General features: G+C 39.3%; 1 pseudogene; it reads left to right on the top strand.

The window, feature by feature from the left end:
- LOC136335602 (uncharacterized) overlaps nt 1-18,368 on the top strand; it is a 53,257-nt pseudogene extending 34,889 nt beyond the window's left edge.
- The last annotated feature ends 326 nt before the right edge of the window (nt 18,369-18,694 follow it).

Here is an 18,694-nt window from a genome sequence, read left to right as displayed (position 1 = left end):
TTTATCCATTTTGAGTTTATTTTTGTGAATGATGTAAGTTGGTGGTCTAGTTTCATTTTTTTGCAGGTTGCTGTCCAATTTTCCCAACACCATTTGTTGAAGAGGCTGTCTTCACTCCATTGTATTTCCTTACCTCCTTTGTCAAATATCAGTTGTCCATAGAGCTGTCTCTTTTAGGAATATACCCCAAGGATACCATAGAACAATTCCAGAAGGAGAAATGCATCCCCATGTTTATAGCAGCATTGTTCACAATAGCTAAGATCTGGAAACAGCCCAAGTGTCCATCAGAGGATGAGTGGATTAAAAAGCTTTGGTACATATATACTATGGAATACTACTCAGCCATAAGAAATAATGACATCGGATCATTTACAATAACATGGATGGACCTTGATAACATTATACGGAATGAAATAAGTAAATCAGAAAAAAACTAAGAACTATATGAACCAATGCATAGATGGGACATAAAAATGAGACTCAGAGACATGGACAAGAATGTGATGGTAACAGGGAATGGGTGGAGGGGTGGGGAAGGGGCGAGGAAGGAGAGGGAGGGAGTGGGGGAAGGGTAGGGGCACAAAGAAAACCAGATAGAAGGTGACGGAGGACGATTTGACTTTGGGTGAGGGGTATGCAGCATATTCAAAGGTCAAAATAATCTGGAGATGTTTTCTCGGAACATATGTACCCTGATTTATCAATGTCACTGCATTAAAATTAATAAAAATAAGATTAAAAAAACAAAGAAAAAAGAACTCATAGACATGAACATCAGTGTGATGATTACTAGAGAGAAAGGGGGCAGATAGAAGAGGGTTAAGGGGAGATCAGTGGTCATGAAAGGAGACTTGACTTGGGGTGGTGAAGACACAGTACAATATATAGACAATGTATTATAGAATTGTACACTTGAAAACTATATACTTTTATTAACCAACTACACCCCAATAAAGTCAATACATTTTTTAAAAAGAAGGAACAATGCATTTGCTATTTTACCCCTGCCTTATATTTACTTCACCAGCAAAAATTAAATGAGAACAAATACACTTTCATGTGTGTTTATTCCAGTAATGCTACAGAAATTGACTTGAATAAAAAGCAATTTCTCTGGATTTAATGGGCTCCAAGATCAAAGAAAAATAAAACATTTTCATTACTAAACACCTTCGACACTAAGAGACAACCTTTATAACTCTTCTGACTGTGTCCCAAGGTCATTTTTGGGTTTTTTTCAAGGGAGTGCTACCTTACTGGAAAGTACCATGGAGGCCCTGCCTCCTTGACTTTGAAAGAAAGGGAACAATACATCTCATTCCTTCAAGATAAACCTGAAAGACCCTAAAATAACACAGTTAATTCCTCCATCTGAGTATCAGTCAGGGCTCTCCAGAGAAGCGGAACCAGTAGGATATATGCAGATATGTCAGAGAAGATTTATGATAGGGATTGACTCACGTGATGATAGAGGCTGTCCCATGATCTGCCACCTGCAAGCTGAAGAACCAAGAAAGCTGGTGGTATAATGCAGTCTGGGTCTGAACCCTTAGTTTGAAGGGAGATAATGGTGTAAGTTCAAGTCCAAAGGCCAGAAAGCCAGGAGCACCAACATCTAAGGGCAAGAAAAGATGGCTGCCTCAGTTCAAGCAGAGAAAGCAAATTCATCTCTCCTCTGACTTTGTTCTATTGAGGCTTTCAATGGATTGAATGATGCTCACTCACATCGGTAAGGATGACTTTTCAGTTTACCCATTCCAATTCTGACTTCTTCCAGAGACATCCTCACAGACACACACAGAAATAATGTTTTTCCAGCTTACTGGGCCTCTCAAGTTGACACAGAAAATTAACCATCACAATTCTCATATATTGCCATGAAATGAGTTAGGCAGTTATTTGTTTTTAATTATCATAAATGGCAAGGAGAAGGATGGATGCTATGAAGGTACACAGTAGGCAGATATACTCTATTCGGAGAGGGGGTAGGATCTCAGAAAACTTCCCTTTTGAAATGATATCTGAGCTAGAACTAGAAGAGGAGGCAGATAGCTAAATTAGAAAACACATTCAGTATGCATGAGAGTTGAGTTGTTAAAACAGGGAGAAGTGCCCAAGGCAGATGGAACAGTATATGTGAGCATTTAGAGCAGAAATGATCAAGAAGCACTTGAAGAATTCAAAAAAAAAAATGTGTGGGTGAATTTTGGTGATTGAAAGCCTGATAAAAATATCTAAATTTAAGAGCTGCAGTTCAGTTCAGTTAATAATGTTGTATCGATGTCAGTTTTCTGGTTTTGATAAAGCAGTATAACTATGGAAGATGTCACCATAGAGAAATCTGGGGGAAGGGTTCATGGGAGCTTTCTGTACTATTTTCTTCCAACTTCTTAAGAGTCTAGAATTATTTTTTTAAATAACATTTGGAAAATAACCTCTGGGTTTTACTTTGAGATTGGGGCTAGATATTCATGAGCGTCAATAAGACTATGCATATATGTCATGACATTCTTAAGTTTATCCACTGTGCCCTTTTGACATGTGGAGTGCTATATTGCCCCACATTATACAATATTATTACTAATATTGCTATATTAGTGGTGCTTCACATCTTACATATCTCCCCCAGGCAATGATGATAGTATTCTTTAAAGCAAAATATAATCAGGACTCTGGGCAGGAATAGATGAGAATTAGCTGTCTACTTCTCTTCAAATGCCAGTACTCTGCTATGGAATATATGGTAAGTAGGCATCTGTGACCCCATGTAGTAGCTGAATCAAGGCTCAGGAAAAGTCTAATTGACTCATACTGCGTGACAGTGTAGGTAGAATGCGCTCATGAAAGGTCAAAAGATGTAACACCTACAATATTGTGTAACAGCCAGAATGACCGTCATGCTTACTTCTTCGTAAGACTTCTCATCAGTCTGGTGTTGGTGACAGCATGCAAGATATGGCACCAAGAAAAACATGACAGTAAGTCTCACAAAACCACTGGACATCAGGTAGGATTGACTATCAATAGCACAAATGTCATTCCTCTGAAATAAATGTGCCACTGAGCACTTATTTCTAATTACATCATTGTTCTACTCAAAATTCTACAGCTGCTTTCTGTCACTCACTGGATTAAATATTAAAAAAATTTGGAAGATGTTCAGGTCCTCTATGAGTCAGCTCCTGTCTAATTGTCTAACCTCATTGCTTTTTCTTATATTCCAGTATTACAAATTCTTTCATTGATCTTTAAAGCCCGTAGGCTCCTTTATATTCCTAAGCAATTGATAGTGTTTTCTTAAACTTTTTTGTCTTAACTCAAATCCTACTTTGTGTGTGACACTCTCTTTTAGCTTGTCCAAATGTAGGGACATCTTCCTTATATTCTCATCCATTCTATAAGTAGCTATATTATATAGCAAGTGTCATTTTGTATTATAATGTGCTTCTTCAGATGCCTGACCCTCCACTAAGCTATAGGTTCCTTGAGGGCAAAGTTTTTTCCTTTCTGATGTCTCCAACACCTTGAAGTCTGCCTGAGCTAATGTAGGTATTGACTAAACATTTGATGAATTGAAAACAGGATTGATTGATATTTGCCTTAATTAAAAGAATAAAACGTTGTAATGGTTTACAATACGAACCATCAATATCAGTACAAAGGGGATTGTGTCCGCGGCTCTGAAGCATCAGCGACAGTAGGCTGTGGCTACTCCATATAGATTTGCCTACCACCACTTCCTATGCACGCTGCTTAGAGGAATCACAGGGTGAAAACAATGATATATCTCAAAACCAGAAAAAAGAATCAAAATTTTTATGACACTGATAATGCACAAAATGATTCTCTAACAAAATATATAATTCCTCTTTACTTGGCCAACCTTGAAACTATGAATTTTTATTTCTCGTTTTAATGGAGTTATTTTTTTATTTTATTTTTATTTTTTTTATTTTTTAATGGAGTTATTTTTGATGGTCATTTTTCTCAGCACCTGTAAGGACAGTTACTCTAGGCTAACAATGTCAATGCTTACAATCCTTCTAGGGAAACTCTTGGGTAAATGTATTCCCTTTCTCAGGCCATAACTGCAGTCTTTTATAATTTTAGAAAGGGACTGAATAAGGACAAACACCTGAAGGGGACATGTTAACAAGAAGCTATGACCTTGAGTAAGCTAAGGCTTACAAAATTATCTCAAGTATTCCAAAATGCATGTGGTTCCCAAACATTCCAACGTATTCCAAAATATTCTCCAGCAAACAAAAAAGGCAAATGCAGGTTAAAGAGGTGATAGGAAGATCTGTAAGCAGAACACTGGTCATACTGAAGGATTATGATGAATTCTCTGGCACACATTTTTTATATAAGCTATTTTTAAAATTTATAGTTTAACTGAATTAAGTAGTCACCTGTGCTCATTACAGAGCAGATACTGCATTACCCTCCAGGACACTGGGATCAGTAAAACACAGACCCTGCCTTTGAGAGGCCCGGGGTCTGGGAGCAAGTGGAACAGGGTGCTGAGTAAAGCCCACATTATGGGATTCTGCCATCTTTGGTTTGGATGCCATGGCATCAAATGATTGCTGTGGGACTTGTGCTAATTAATCTCTCCAGCTATGTATTTATGTGCTTGCAGGAAACAGGTTATAATGATAAATCACAAGGTTGTTGCAAAGATTATATAAGAACATGTCTGTAATGTGCTTGAGAATGCCTGGCAGGGAGTACCAACAAATATATGTTAGCAGAGAAAGTAAAAATAATCATTTTTCTAATTAATATTTGTGTAGGTCCTGGATCTAAAAGGAGTAAGAATCCATGGTACTTTTAAGAAATTATAAGACAGCATGTCCTCAATTTCAAAAATAATATTTAAAAGTATCACTGAAAAATTACAGCTCATCTTTAAAGAAGAAAGGGTGAAGTGGGGATTGTGTATGGTTCCTTGGAGAGGTAGTTATCGAGAAATAGCTTTCGGTTCAATTTCAGAAAAACTTCACATTCATCAGAATTGTCTATCCAAAAAGAGAATGAACTGTTTCATGAGTTAATATAGCTTGTGCCATAACATTTATCAAACACCATTGAAGAACAATTTGAGACTGTAGAGAGATTAAGATAGGTGATAATTTAGGAATAATTAGTGATAAGCAGTTGATGCCACCAGATGTTACGGAAAGCTGCCAACACTTCAACCACGGTCTGCCACACCAGTGATGTTGCCAAGCAGACAGGCCAAAATCGAGTTCTGGCTGTTGCTTTACCAATCACACTGACTGTGTTCTAGCTGATTATGAGCTAATTTTAGAGCAACCTTTGAACCATGCTGGGAAACTATTGATTTCCTAATGATTGGCCATTATTTTGCCCTCTGTCCCCCCAAAATGCAGTCAACAAAATCAAAATAATTACAGATCGTTGATACAAAGCCTGTGCACTGTTCTTCCATATTGTTTTTTTCTTTATTTGAATGTGTTCTTGGAGATTAGAAAACAATGTACTTTTTCCTATTGAAAACATTGATATTTTGTACTTTTTGCCAGAATTAAAACAATTGGTTGAAAGAATCAATACTGATTATGCCTAAGGACAGCCATGAAAAGCTATTGTTTCATACTGAAGGTGATGAAGTTTGAATCAGAAAGACCAAGAGCCTGAGCTCTGGCTTCACACAGTATGACCTTAGCTTGACCTCTCTCTGTTGCAGCATCCTGATTGGCTCAAATACTTATGGCACAAAAAATTAATGAGATCCAAAAAAGATAATGTTTTACCATGCTTAGAATGGCATTTTACATATTTAACATTAAATAGTAAAAAAAGGGCCCTGGTCAGTTGACTCAGTAGTAGAGCGTCAGCCTGGCGTGCAGGAGTCCCGGGTTCGATTCCCAGCCAGGGCACACAGGAGAAGTGCCCATCTGCTTCTCCACCCCTCCCCCTCTCCTTTCTCTCTGTCTCTCTCTTCCCCTCCTGCAGCCAAGGCTCCATTGGAGCAAAGTTGGCCCGGGTGCTGAGGATGGCTCCATGGCCTCTGCTTCAGGTGCTAGAATGGCCCTGGTTGCAACAGAGCAATGCCCCAGATGGGCAGAGCATCACCCTGTGGTGGGCATGCTGGGTGGATCCCGGTCGGGCGCATGCAGGAGTCTGTCTGACTGTCTCCCCGTTTCAAATTTCAGAAAAAAAAAACAGTAAAAAAAGAATGTATTTTTTTAAATTAATGTATCCTCTTATTTTCACATCTTGATGCTTTCTACCGTCTACTAACCCTAATTGACTCTAGAGAGGATGAGAGACATAGAAATCAGCACTGAGATAAATTAAGAAACCATTTACATTGCCTCTCTTTTTATAGAGGAGAAATCAAGGCCCAAGGTCCCACAGCTAAATAAGGGAAGCCCTGGACAGGTACCTCAGTTGGCTAGAGCATCATCTCAACACATCAAGGTTATGGGTTTGACTTCCAGTCAGAGAACACATACAAGAATCAATCAATGAATGCATAAATAAGTGGAATGATGAATCGATGTTTCCCCATTCCTCTCTCTCTAAAATCAATAAATTAAAAAACACAGACAGGCCCTGGCCGGTTGACTCAGCGGTAGAGCTTCAGCCTGGCGTGTGGGGAACCTGGGTTCGATTCCCGGCCAGGGCACATAGGAGAGGCGCCCATTTGCTTCTCCACCCCCCCTCCTTCCTCTCTGTCTCTCTCTTCCCCTCCCGCAGCCAAGGCTCCATTGGAGCAAAGATGGCCCGGGCGCTGGGGATGGCTCCTTGGCCTCTGCCTCAGGCACTAGAGTGGCTCTGGTCATGGCAGGGTGATGCCCCGGAGGGGCAGAGCGTCGCCCCCTGGTGGGCAGAGCGTCGCCCCTGGTGGGCGTGCCAGGTGGATCCTGGTCGGGCGCATGCGGGAGTCTGTCTGACTGTCTCTCCCCGTTTCCAGCTTCAGAAAAATACAAAAAAAAAAAAAACCCCACACACAATAAAATAAATAAGAGAAGAACTAACTGAGAGAAAGGATGCATTCGCCATCTCCTACTTCCCAGTCCAGTGTTCTTTCTACAACAAATACTATCTCTGATCATGTCAAAGGTTTAAAAGAGACATCTCTGTTGTCTGAAGAAAATTAAGTGCGGCATAAAGGAGCAGAAAGGAAGAATACCAGGTTTGGAGTCAGATCACTGTGGATTTGACTCTGACGTTTGCCACTAATTGGTTGGGTGCCCTGAGCAAAACACAATGTTTCTGACCCTCCACTTTGTCACCTAAGTTTGTAGGTAATCACATGTTGATGGGGCTTCAGGAAATTTTGAAATAAAGAATCTAGCATCTTTAGAAAAGCATTTGCCACATTAAGGATTATTGCTAAATATTAACCAATAATAATAACTTTTAAAATAATAGTAAGAGGTTCAGTTGTCATAACAGGTTCAAAGAGGAGATAGGGGACAGGATGTCCCCTTGGCTCCCACAAGTCCCATCAGTGTGGGGTCGCTCTTGGAATAGGAATTGGCTTTTACAACAGAAAAAATACCAGTATGTCATGTCATTTCTTTCTCCTCCAAGGAAAAACACAGACATTTTTTTAAAACTTCTCCTTATGTCTTTTCCAAGTCCTTGTTCTTTTTCCACTCCTAATAAATATTTTCCTCAGAGGATACCCACGTGGTGCTGCCACGTGCTCAGTTTCTGGACCGACTCCTTTGGAGGTGCATGGGCACCTCTGAGACCCACGCACCCAGGGCTGAAACATCAATCAAAATATTATTTTCAGTGGCTGCCACTGTCTCCAAGGTCTGTTCACTGTTCTGGTGAATTAATTTACACCCACAGCTGAGCCTGATCCTGCCAAGCTCTGCAAGGAATGCAGAGCTCCATGAGTTTAGCTGTGTGATCTCTCCTCACCATAATGCTACGTGCAACCAAACACTGCATGCACTATATCCCATCCAATTTCTGCTTCTTTAGTTAACTTACCATCCTCCACTTCCACAAGGATGCCCTGACCTGTGGTTAAGAGTTCAGGCACGCATTTCCTTGCCTGTTAAATATTTCTGCTGAATAAGCTAGTTATAGAGAGATTTCATTACAGAAAAAAAAAATCTTGAGTTTTGTGATACATGCATAGACAGGTTTCCATGAGGATTAAAAAAATCTGACTCCCAGAAGGAAATTAAAACTTTCAGTTTGGATATTGAAAACAACTAACTCATTTGTGTTGTGCCCATAAGACTATACTTGCCAAGAGTGTTTCTAGTGATTTTAGAAAGTTCCTTAACTCTGGTGGCTACTGTCTTGCTACACCCTCTGTCATCCTTCCCTCATTTATGAATTGTCTAGTTTTATATTTCTTCTTTACCCTTGATACAGACTGAAATCTATAGATAGTTTGATAGATAAAGCCATGGTTAAGAGTTCTGTTTGCATTCACAGACCTAGTTTGAATTTCAGTTCCTAGCTATCCTTCTAAAATAGCAACCTCCTTGGCCCCGGCCAGTTGGCCCAGTGGTAGAGCATCGGCCTGGTGTGCAGGAGTCCCGGGTTCGATTCCTAGCCAGGGCACACAGGAGAAGTGCCCATCTGCTTCTCCACCCCTCCCCCTCTCCTTTCTCTCTGTCTCTCTCTTCCCCTCCCACAGCCAAGGCTCCATTGGAGCAAAGTTGGCCCGGGCGCTGGAGATGGCTCTGTGGCCTCTGCCTCAGGCACTAGAATGGCTCTGGTTGCAACAGAGCAACGCCCCAGATGGGCAGAGCATCGTCCCCTGGTGGGCATGCTGGGTGGATCCCGGTCAGGCACATGCAGGAGTCTGGCTGACTGCCTCCTCGTTTCCAACTTCAGAAAAATACAAAAAAAAATAAATAAATAAAATAAAATACAATAAAATAGCAACCTTCTTACCCTCAACAGATCATACTGCCCTGCTTGGATTTTCTCTTAAACTCTTACCATTCTTTAACAAATCTTGTATTTTACTTACTTACTACTACTGGTGTCCTTCAGTCAGCACAATGAGGGCAGGAATATTTGTCTTTTTTTTACTTATTGCTGTCCCCTAGCCCACAGAATAGCACCTGAGCTAAAATACTTATCATATAAATGAGTGAGTACGGTAATTAAATGAGATAATCTCTGCTAAGACCTTAGAGCAGTGAATTCACACATTTTCTTGGTTTTGACAAGAATGGGAAAGAGGATTAGAACAACTGTAGTTCCACAGATCCACGGCTCCAAAATATATGAAAAGCGGGCTGCCCAAACTAGACTATAGCTGAGACCTAACCTGCTGAGCCTTCTTTCTCAATCCTACTTTGGAAAGGCTTGTCATTCATAGTATCATGGGAGATCTTTTGTCCAAAGCCAAGTGCTTAATAGCTCATTTTTCCTTCCATGGTGCAATGAAAACCAACATAAATCAAAGTAGCAACCTAATGGTCCAGAACAACCTGAGACTAAAAGTGTAAATAAATGCACTCAGTGATAAAAGACAAAAAAAATTACAAAAAACATGCAGGTAGAAAAACATAGTTTTAATTCCTGGTTCCTGGGGATTTTGTGTAAGCAAAACCAAAGCAAGTTCTGTACAAACCTTACTTCAGGACGCTCCTTTATTTATTACTCATAACTGCCAAGAAGTTAAATAGGCATTTATAGAATTGGTAAGCCCTAAAGGATCAACTGCATATTTATTTTCATTCAATAACTTGTCAAAGAAAAAACCAAGACATCAGCAATGAGCAAATAAAGTTTAGACACAGAGCAATTTAGCCCAGCGTGTGTTTTTGTTGTTGTTGTTTCTTTTGGGGGCTTTTTCTATATTGACTGGAACCAGAGTCAGACAATAAACAAGCCCCCCATCTTTGATAGATATAATGAAGTTTGAATAAGTCAAAAGATTTCTTGTACTACAAGTACCATTTGATTTTCTCATATGCTTCACAACAGATTGGTGCAAATTGGTACTTCATGTAGACGTGGATACTGGGATGACCTTTTCCATATAATATACTGTTGTCATCAGATCACCAAACGTTCACTCTCTTCTTTATGACACCCAGTCACTGCCCTTATGCAGCCCACATCTGATCGACTATCTAAAGATTTTTTTTCCTGGGTTGGTATCTCTAGTGGAAATCTGTTGCATTCTCCCCCCATCTTTCATTACTCATTCTGCAAATGTACTTTAATACTCCAAGGAAAATTTACTCTTTCAATGTGTTCTTCCTATTTCATTATTTAAGATGTTATGCTAGACCACTTGGACTCACCTTCTAGAGCTTTCCAATCTTACATATCGTAATACTACTTAACACTTTTGAGTGCATATTGGCATTGATCTAAGCTCTTTGGGGTCCCCCAACAATCTAATAAACTAGACACTATTATTATTCCCACCTGACAATGAAAGCAGATAGCCGCATGGGAGAGGAGACAGTCTTAGCATTAGGCTACACTATTTCTTGGTGTGTACGGACTCAAGAACAAAACACAAGCTAGATAGAGGTGACTCACCCCAGCAGCAGTGTGTCCTAAGGAGATGGTTCATTCCTTCCTGCTGTCTAGATCCCTGGGGCTACCTAGGTTTTCATTTTTCTTCAGCTAGTCTTCCTTTGTGTGACTGCACCATAGCTTTCGTAATAAATGGACTTTTTCCTTTTTATTTTTTTTAACTTAAGTATGATTAGTATACAACAAAATTGAAACAGCCACTTGTAAACAAACAGTATGGAGAGTCCTCAAAAAACTAAAACTAGAACTACCATACCAGCCATTAATTCCATTTCTGGGTATCTATTTGAAAAAAAATAAAAACTTTAACTCAAAAAAGATGCATGTATTCCTATGTTCATTACAGCATTATTTACAAGAGCCAAGATATGGAAGTACCCTTTCTGTCTTGCCCATTGACAAATAAATAGATAAAGAAGATGTGATGTGTGTGTGCGTGTGTGTGTGTATACACAAGGAATATTGATCAGCAATAAAAAAGAACAAAATCTTGCCATTACAACACAGAGTTGACTAGATGGTATTATGCTAAGTGAAATAAATCAGAGAAAGACATATACCATATGGTTTCACTTAAATGTGGAATTTTAAAAATAATGAATGAACAAAACAAAGCTAAACAGACTCATAGAAACAGAGATCAAACTGATGGTTACCAGAGGGGAGGGGTGTGGAGGATGGGTGAAAATCGTGAAGGGGGATATAGTTAATACTATTGTGATAACTTCACATGATGACAGATGATTACTACACTTCGTGTGGTGACCACACTGTAAGATTTATAAATGTTGAATTACTATTTTGTGCATCTGAAACTACTAAATTGACTTTTTGACAAACACAGTCAGAATCTGTTTTTGTGTTTCTTGATGTTAATGAATCTTAACACTGTTGTTCAAAGTCTCCATCTGCATTCAGCTTTTAAGAAGGTATTGCTGTTAAGAACTGAACAGTGCTGCTCTCTCACCCTGCGAGCCTCTGAGCATGCCTGTTGAGTGAAGTCCTGCTATTCAAGGACAGGGTCTGAACTTTGCCACCAAACGCAAAAGCAGTCACACCTTTGGTTTTCTCTGTGAATCCCTTTCTGGGTCAAAGGGAGTGTTTGATTTCCCCAACTTCAAAACCATACGTGTGTTTCAGCTTTGACCTCCTTATAAAGTCCTGGCAGAAGACTGTATCTCATTGGTTCAGAAGCTGCTGTCAGCATACTTTCACAGCCCAATGGATTATGATAGTTCAAGAGTGACCAGAGGTAGATTTAATGGTGGGTGTGCCAGGCGCGCACCCTGGGCCTCGACTTCTGAAAGCCCCACAAAACCCCAACTTTATACTTTTTTCTAATGTAAAGGGCCCAATATTTTCTTCTGTGACCAGGGCCTCGACCAACCTTAATCAACCTCTGAGAGTGACCAACCTGAATAAAGCATGCAAATTCACCAGTGCCATCAATGAGGAGACATGGTTTGCTCTCTCAATATTTATGCCTATAAAAATACAGTGAACATTTAGTGCTATTATTTTTATTTTGTCCCTCTTAAGAACCATTCCTCCTCCATTATGTGTGCCCAGACACAGGGATGGGTATCGAATCCAGACTGCTTAGTTAGAGCATCCAATCTAGACAGTTAGCAAAAAAAGAATAAGTGCTTCCAACAGGACCAAGTAGTGTTTTAAAACAATTGATGCGGCCACTAAGAAGGAGAAGGTTCTTGCGATTATGATGTGTAAGAATATAACTCTGGAGCAGTTTATAATGTCTACGCAATAGAGAGGAGAGATCTAAAAATACAGTAACCTAGGGGAAAGTAGAGATGGAGTGAAGGCGAGAATGACGGCAGCATCTGAACCTCTATATCCTGCAGTGCCTACAGCCAGAACTGCCACGTGCATTTCCCTCTGGTAGCACTGCTCAGTTTTCCCACAATCATCTCTTTGCCCCTTTTTGCATAAAAAAGTTTGAGTTGGGCTTTTGTCACTTGTAACTGAAAAATCCTGCTTAATCTTTGTGTGCCTATGAATTGGAATATGTATTTCAAATTTTCAAGCATAGTGATTGTTTTATTTTGTCTTACAATATCAACAGAGTTTATACTATCTATCTAGCCATCTATTTATGCATACACATACATGTTCTTCCTATAAGATCCTAATTCATCTGAGAAATAAAAACCCAGCCATTCAGAAGCACATTATAGACCATCTGTCTGTTTGTTGTCTTCTGGTTCAAACGTGCTTCTTAATGATTAGAATTTGGATTTTAGATTTTTATCATGAAAGGCTTCAGTATTCTCCTTTACCCAGTTGTCCTAGTCTTTATCACTTACTGGCTTCTAGAAATGACATTTGAAATGTTTTTTTTCCTCCAATATCAAAATTAGTTTTTCCAAGAATTCACTGTGGCCAATTAATATTTTAATTAATTCTAGATCTCTCCTCTCTTACAAGACTTACAAGACAGTAAGTGATGCTTGCCTACATTCATTCACTGAACATGAACAGATTATTAAGATAATTCCCAATAAGAGTACCTTCCTATAATTTCATCATAGACATTTTTTAGATGCTGTCACATTCATTGTCTTATTTGTTGTCCAATGTGCAATAGGAACATTGAGATTACCAGCCGTACTACAGAAGAAACGAATATTGAGAAAGTCAGGTCGCCTTCCCTAATTCACTCATCTATCAAGAATCTGGATTCAAATCCTTATCCTCTGACTCTAAATCCAGTGGATAGCTTTACTCAGCACACTTATTCTTTTCTGTGATCCATGTACAGAATATCTAGTTACACTTTATTAAAAAATTAGTTTCTGTTGCATTAAGCATTTTAAAAATAACTACATAATTGCACACCTTCTTTTTTCTCAGATTTGAAAGGACAGTGTTATGATGGTGCCCTAAACACCACGTTTATAAAAGATACAGTTCTTGTCTGGCATTCAACTTAGAAAACTTAAGTTTAGGTATTAATTCTTGGGAATTAGGATCAGGGAAAAAGATTCTCCCTTTTCCAGCACACCGTAATTGGTGCAGATCTTCCTAATGTGTCTTCTATCGTGAGAGTTAAACCCTCTCCTGTGTCTTCTGCTCCTGTGGGTTATTTGTGCTGCCCTTTGTACCAGAAGCCACTCCGATTCCCAGCCATATCTATCCACAATGATTGCTGTTAAGAAACATATGAATTAGCTCAGAAACTAAAAATATATTCCTCCTCGCCTGGTTAAATCAGTTGAACTCGAGCTCCATGAGCAGCCTTGATCTCACTTTATCTCTTATTATTTATTAATATCTGTGTTCTGTGATCTCCAGTCACCCCATTGCCCATGTATTCATGCGACACAGCAGAGTTCTGGGCCAAAGCAGTGCTCCCCAGGTGGTCCGTGGCCTGACAATAGCTTCAAAGTCTCTTGCCTCTCAGAGAAAAGAAAGAAAATCTATCACAGGTTACATTCTTTTCCGGTGAAACAGGATATAAAAACCTTCCTGCGGTTTGTCATTTCCAGTCTCCTCCATGCTACACATTAAATAAATCTGGTTTAATGTCTCTGGCTTGTGACCTCCTGTCATCTGTTGCAGAACTACGTGGTTTTTCTGCAAGTTTGGCTGAGCTTATGTCAGCAAGAGGTCGTATTAATCTCGGCGGGGATTGTCACCAGTGTAACCCTTTTCAAAAGACTCAGACATAATGATCAGTAATCTATAGTGAATTGCCACATATTTATGTTCTAAGGGTATAGATTATAAATTGTAAAAGTGTAAAAGCTTTTCTCTTCAAATTATTTTACAATGGTATTTAAATTTTGAATTTAAGATTCTTGTTTTAAGTTTCTTCCTAGCTTGTAGCAAAAAAGAATAAGTATGACATGGGGCAAAAGTAGGTTTATAGTTGTGAGTATGTAAATATTATTGTTTAACTATTATTTTCCATATGAACAACTGTTAACCCTATTTTTATCCCACCTTGTATAAGCACCTGGTTTTGGATTATATCATAAGTGAAAATGATTTATCTTCTTGCCATTATCATATCAAAACACTATTTAAATTTTCTTTTCACATAAAGGTAGAGAGAAAAATATAAGGATGATTAATAGCCATCTTATTATTTTACCAATCCAACATCCATTTAATTTTTTTTTTTTTGTATTTTTCTGAAGCTGGAAATGGGGAGAGACAGTCAGACAGACTCCCGCATGCACCCGACCAGGATCCACCCGGCACGCCCACCAGGGGCGACGCTCTGCCCACCAGGGGACGAAGCTCTGCCCCTCCGGGGCGTCGCTCTGCTGCGACCAGAGCCACTCTAGCACCTGGGGCAGAGGCCAAGGAGCCATCCCCAGCGCCCGGGCGCCTTGGCTGCGGGAGGGGAAGAGAGAGACAGAGAGGAAGGAGGGGGGGTGGTGGAGAAGCAAATGGGCGCTTCTCCTATGTGCCCTGGCCGGGAATCAAACCCGGGTCCCCCACATGCCAGGCCGACGCTCTACCGCTGAGCCAACCGGCCAGGGCCTCCATTAGAATTTTTAAGTTAATAAAATCCACATTATCATTTTGGGGACCACCACTTCTCCACTCTGGGTTCATGAGGTTCAGTTAAGATTGACCCTATCTCCTATTTCTATGACTAGCTCCAGGGAGTTGAATTTGAGCAAGACAGACCAATGGCATTCAATCCCCAGGACTTCTTATGGAACCTGAAGTGAACCTGACTTTTCACTGAGGTTACTGAGATGATGGAATGCAAACCTGGAAATTATGCAATTTATTTTACCATCCCAAAGGCAAAGACTGCCTGAGAATAAGCCAATATGAAAGAAAGCCAAACTCAGAGATTGAGAAACTCTAACAGGATTGAGACCAGAAACACAGGTACCCCTTGTCACCAGAGCCAGGTGCTCAAGGCGCATCCCATTGTATGATCTATCTTAGCCCTCTGGCTTTAGAGGTACAGTGAGGGGGCTCAGGGATGGAACAAGCCCATCAACTCCAGTGGGACTATGACAAGCAGATGCCCTAGCTCATTTATGTCTATTTAGATAAGTAATTATAAGGATATAAGGATGACAATTACTGGTTTTTTGAAACTGTGGTCTTGATTTTTCCACTGTGAAAATGTTGCCATATAGAGTATTAATATTCTCTGGGATGCTCATTGCTATCATACAAAAACCAACACAATGAATAGCTATATTCCTTTCAATTTCCTAGATTAAAAGTATAGTCTCACATTGAACAAGCCATTTTACATTACTCATATTGTGCTAACATAAGGGAAGCATGCTTGATTTTATCTTTCACCAGTATGTACTTGAATATTTCATCAATATTCATCTATCAGAAATCTGTAGCATTCAAGAACTTAAGCTTTGCCATAGTCCTGTAACATACCTATTTTAAAGAAAATCTTACCATCATCCTTAGTAAGATTTCAAAGCTCATGACAAGTTTTGTGACCCAGGGACTTTTGGAACTCTCCTCAAATGTGATAATTTTATCCTGGATCTGCCTATGTGCTCATTATTTCTACATTATTACCTATTTTATTTCATTTTACGTATTCATTATATAAGTGTTGACTCTCTTAATAACTCTTGTGATGTTATATATGAAGTATGACTGCACTGAAAGTGGTAATTTAAAAATTACATTTATAAAGTATCATTTTAAAATCATATTAGGGTCCAGAGTCTTAATGTATTTAACACTTGATGCCAGGGGACAAAATTCCTGTAAAATTACGGTTCACCCATAAAGTCCTGAAGTAGCATAGGTACCTAATACCACTGCACTTGATCTGTTAAGAAAATTAGGCTTACCCTTTATTAAAATATTTATCTATTTTTCCCTTTAACATTTGTAGCAAAAGTTTTAGTTGAATAAAATTAACCATTATATTCATTATCTGTAATTAATAGCTAGTTTTATTCTGTCACCTGAACTACTCAAGTACTACATACTTAAGTTAGAACTAAAACAATTGTTTGAAAAAGTAACATAGTAATGATCTAGGACAGTTTTATCATCAAGACTGTGAAGTTTTTTTTAGGGCCCTGACTGTGCCATGTTTGCTTTCACAATTCTAACATCCATTTAATTACTCAGAAAGTTGTTTTTTTTCTAATTTTAGTTCGGCAGTTGCGTTGAATAAATAGCCATTATATTCTCATCTATTCTGTAGCTACAGGATATATTCAGGACCATGGACAGCAAACAGTTCATCCCTTCTTAATTAGGACTTCAGCATGCTATTTGTGAAAATATAAGGTTTATCATCTTTGTGTGCACTGAAAAGAAACTCTATATTCATATTACCAATATCCCTAAACGTACCACAACATTTTCTGTTCAGAAAGCAGTGAGCTTACTGCTTCATCAGTGGGAGCAGATGTCTTCTTTCTCCACAAATATGTAAGTTCCCCAATTGCAAGGACCTTGTCTTGTCTGCTGCTTTAACTTCATTGCTCAGCCAACAATGTGGAACATAATGGTTTGTTGAAAAAATGATTAATGTGGTGGCTTTCTGGTAAAATTCTCATTATTAAGCACAACAACAAACAACAGCGATGAACAAGTTGTTAAGATTTGTTCATAAAAAAGCCAGTAAAGGGGCTTTGAAAATTGACAAGACTGGTGTAGTCATCGTCATTCAAATGAAATTTCAATTTAGAGTCCATAAATTCTACATGACAATCTATTGGGTTCTTAATTCATAAATTCACTGAGATCATGTTGGATAACTAAAATGCTTCTAAAGAAGAACACCACTAAAAACACACTTTCTCAGGACTTCTGTGGGACACTGGAATCCTGAAGCCATGGATCACCCACATATGCTTTGAGACATGCTTTAGATGCTTCTTTTCCTGGAAACTCTGAAACTACCATAAAACCCGAATGTATTGTAGAACAGACCTGTGGCCAATGGTAGCAGAGACTACATAGAAGTATGTTTCATGGTGTTCTGAAAAAAAACCTTTTGGGTTGTTGGCTATACTGTTCAGCGTGGCTGTAGAGTTCATTGTGCCTTTGAATATGCTGGTGGTAGGGTTGCATTCTGAACTATCAATGCAGCATAGAATTTAAAGTTAAGATACTGTCTTGGCAGTAAATCTTAGCCGACATTTTTATGGTATCCAAAGAGGTGACACTGTGATTGTAAAAAGCCCAAGTGATCCAAACAAAAATATTTGTAAAAGAATAATTGGTTTGGAAGGAGACCAAATCTTCACCAATCATATTTCTTTTTTTTTTTTTTTTTTTTTTTTGCATTTTTCTGAAGCTGGAAACAGGGAGAGACAGTCAGACAGACTCCCGCATGCGCCCGACCGGGATCCACCCGGCACGCCCACCAGGGGGCGATGCTCTGCCCACCAGGAGGCGATGCTCTGCCCCTCCGGGGCGTCGCCATGTTGCGACCAGAGCCACTCTAGCGCCTGGGGCAGAGGCCACAGAGCCATCCCCAGTGCCTGGGCCATCTTTGCTCCAATGGAGCCTTAGCTGCGGGAGGGGAAGAGAGAGACAGAGAGGAAGGCGCGGCGGAGGGGTGGAGAAGCAAATGGGTGCTTCTCCTATGTGCCCTGGCCGGGAATCGAACCCGGGTCCTCCACACGCTAGGCCGACGCTCTACCACTGAGCCAACCGGCCAGGGCCTCATATTTCTTTATAAGCCATAATTATGTGTCAATGGGCCACATTTCATTAGAAGGTGATAATCGACAGAATTCTACAGATGCCAGGTACTATGGACCTATTCCATATGGACTAATATGAGGACATATCTTCTTTAAGATTTGGCCTCTGAGTAATTTTGGATTTTTATGTGATAGCCCTAATGCCACAGATTTTCTGATGATTAGCATACATTTATTCATCTGATTTTTATTATAGTCTCCTATTTGAGCAAATTCATTTTTTGCCACCGAAACTATGTACTTACTAATAAACTATTTGCTATTCAGTTTTATTTTTAATTGTTAAATGTAGAGAATAAGTAACACAATCTGCAAGCTATATTACTTCAAAATATATGAGTAAAAGTAATCCAAAATAAGTCATAAATATAAAAAATACATATTCTCAAAGACATAACTATGGATAGAATAAAAACATTTTATTCAGTTATGGGCAGTACAAATATAAGAAGAAAAGTAAGTAAGATGCATAGCAATGGATCATGTCATAA

This window comes from Saccopteryx bilineata, chromosome 4, assembly GCF_036850765.1.
Source record: "Saccopteryx bilineata isolate mSacBil1 chromosome 4, mSacBil1_pri_phased_curated, whole genome shotgun sequence".
In the NCBI taxonomy this organism is placed as follows: domain Eukaryota; kingdom Metazoa; phylum Chordata; class Mammalia; order Chiroptera; family Emballonuridae; genus Saccopteryx; species Saccopteryx bilineata.
The sequence above is the reverse complement of the archived record's forward strand: the minus strand, read 5'-3'. Positions and strand labels throughout refer to the sequence as shown.